Source organism: Etheostoma cragini, chromosome 2 (assembly GCF_013103735.1).
Source record: "Etheostoma cragini isolate CJK2018 chromosome 2, CSU_Ecrag_1.0, whole genome shotgun sequence".
NCBI lineage: Eukaryota > Metazoa > Chordata > Actinopteri > Perciformes > Percidae > Etheostoma > Etheostoma cragini.
Genome location: NC_048408.1, coordinates 29,965,807 through 29,969,188, shown reverse-complemented (window position 1 = coordinate 29,969,188; position 3,382 = coordinate 29,965,807).

Sequence of the window (3,382 nt, the reverse complement as noted above, 5' to 3'; positions counted from 1 at the left end):
CCCCCCCCCCCCCCGGTTGCCTCCAAGCTTCTCCTATATATGTATCTATCTATCTATCTATATCTATGTATATACTATACGGTAATTCCTCTCCTATGTGACAGACAGTCGCGTGGTTACGACACGATCGTTTATCGCCTATTTGCACAAAAACGTCTGCTACGGAGCCATAACGTACAAGATAATGGAGCCTTGTTTACATTGTTGCAGGGCTGTAGTACTCGAGTCCGGTCTTAGACTCAGGACCGTTTGCCAGACCACTGGTCTTGCCAAATGGCTTCTGGTCTGGACCGAGTCCAGGTGTCTTTATTATGTTGATAACTATATTGGAGGGCAAGTGAAACCCAAAATGATTGTCTTGATACTGTCATGCATAAGACCCTATTTTCTGTCCTGGACTCGGTCTTGACTCAGACTCAAACCTTTTTGGACCCTGTCTTGTCTTGCACGCGACTAGTCCTGGTCTTGGTCTTGTCTTGGACTCGACTTGACTCAAACCTTTTTGGACTCGGTCTTGTCTTGGACTCTTACCTCTTTGGACTTGGTCTTGTCTTGGACTCGACGAATCCTGGTCTTGGTCTTGACTTGGACTCGACTAGCCCTGGTCTTGGACTCGACTAGGGTGGTCTTGACTACAGCCCTGCATCGTTGTGTTGTGCATTAGAAATAATTAACGCACAAATAGAGTCTTTAAACGCTTCACATGTGAAGTTATTCGCTGTCAAAGTGACGTCAAAATGAATGGGAGTCAATGGGATGCTAACAGCAGCTGATGGCTTGTTAGCATCAGAATCTCCCCGTAGGACAGAGGTGGCCTAAAGGTTAGAGACGCCAGCTTGAGACCGGGAGGTCGGTGTTTCAACCCCCAGACCGAAAGTGTGGGAAAGTGTGTCCCTTATCACCCCCACTGAGGGGCCCTTGAGCAAGGCCCTTAACCTCCAACCTCTCCAGTGGCAGAGATTTGGAACGACATCCCAGATCACATCAGAAGTCTATGATCCATCACGTGTTTCACAAAGGCCCAAACAGCTCCTTCTTATTAGTTACACTTGCACACCTTAATTCATTATTATTAATTATTATTATTAATGTGTTGTCCAAGCCGTGTTTGCACCGTCCGTATGTCTCGCCCGGCTGATGTCTTGCATAAGTCTCTTTGTCCTTATGTAACTGCATTGTTGTTTTAAGTTGTCTACATTTTATATTTCCATATCGATGTCTTGTATTAATGTCTGTCCTGACGTGCTGTACCCATGTTTTATGTGTCTTTAGAACAGGAACCAGCTGAAAACCAGTTTTTAAACTGAGTCAGGCCCGTTTTTACATTGTAATATTATGCTACTTTTTCTAACTTTCCTCTTTAATAAATATGAAAGAATGAATGAATGAATCAGACAGTTTCAGGTATAAATCTGTGTAACTGTGCGAACGTGATCAGGGCGTTCCTGCAAAAGAGAGACTGCCTCTCAATGAACCTTCACCTTAATAAATAAAGCTTAATACATTTTAAAGAAATAGGAGGTAAGCTTTCCGGATGCTCACTTACCCCCTCGGGTAAGAACTATATACAACGTTGTCATGTGTTTTTGGGTGAACTAGTCCTTAACCCTTGTGTTGTCCTCGGGTACCCGTTTTATATCAGAAATTTGGATTTCTTTCAACCAAAGTGCCCAAAAAGAACATGGATGATTGCATACAACATTCTTCAGGTAAAATTAATTATTACTTTAGCTGAATTTTGGGGTGTTTTATTGGATCGAATAGCATTTGAATGCTATATTTAAAAAAAAAATGTTACGGTTTCAAAACAGTATCCGGACTAAACTTTGACGTCTACCCATCTGAGATCCACTCAACATCCTCAGATCTTAACTATTAAAGTCAAAATAATTCATAATTTACCTAAAAACCTAGGTATAATCTGATATAAATGAGGCTTTTTGCCATGCATTCCAAGAATAAGTGTAAAACCTGTTATCAAACCAGCTCAGTTTTTTTTTTTAAAGTACCGAAAGCTGGAAAAAGTGACAAAAAAATCGGAAAAGCCCTAAAAAGGACAAGTTCGTGGTTAACGGGAGGACAACACAAGGGTTAAACGCACCCCAGTTAGTGCTAGTCTGGCCCTTCTCCTGATGTTGTGTTCAAGTCCGTTAACACTTTGTCTCATTGGGACATTGGGACTGGACCCCCCCCCCCCCCCCCCCCCCCCCCCCCCCCCCCCCCAGACTTACAGAGTCCTCCGGGGGACGGTTGATCTTGGCCCAGTCCACTGCCGGACCCTTGACCTGCAGGAATCTGTGGAAGATCTTCTTGAAGCCATCGAAGTCTTTCCTGGAGATCTGGAACAGGAGAACATCAGAGAAACTGAACAATCAAATCAAAACAAAAATCAAAAAACTAAACAAAAACAAACTTTTTTTTTTTTTACTTTTTAGCATTTTATTTAAGCAGTTGCACATTTTTGTTTCCCCATCCTGTACATAATCAAATATTTGTTAATTTTACTTTATTCATATTGTTATTTCATGTATATTGTATCCTAGTATTTCATTTATATTTATATTTTGTCCTTTGTGACTGATTTTGCTGCTGGAACACCGGAATATCCAATTTATTGGGATCAATAAACATCTACAGTATCTATCTATCTATCTATCTATCCATCTATCCATCCATCTATCTTTCTATCTATCTATCTATCTATCCATCTATCCATCTGTCTATCTATCTATCTATCTATCCATCCATCCATCCATCTATCTATCTATCTCTCTCTCTCTCTCAATCTATCTATCTATCTCTCTCTCTCTCTATCTATCCATCTATCTATCTATCTATCTATCTATCTATCCATCTATCTATCTATCTATCTATCCATCTATCTATCTATCCATCTATCCATCTATCTATCTATCTATCTATCTATCTATCTATCTATCTATCTCTCTCTCTCTCTCAATCTATCTATCTATCTCTCTCTCTCTCTATCTATCCATCTATCTATCTATCTATCTATCTATCCATCTATCTTTCTATCTATCTATCTATCTATCTATCCATCTATCCATCTATCTATCTATCTATCTATCTATCTATCTATCTATCTATCTATCCATCTATCTTTCTATCTATCTATCTATCTATCTATCCATCTATCTATCTATCTATCCATCTATCCATCCATCTATCTATCTATCTCTATCTATCTATCCATCTATCCATCTATCTATCTATCTATCTATCTATCTCTCTCTCTCTCTCTCTATCTATCTATCCATCTATCCATCCATCTCTCTCTCTCCCAATCTATCTATCTATCTCTCTCTCTCTCTCTCTCTATATCTATCTATCTATCTATCTATCTATCTATCTATCTATCTAT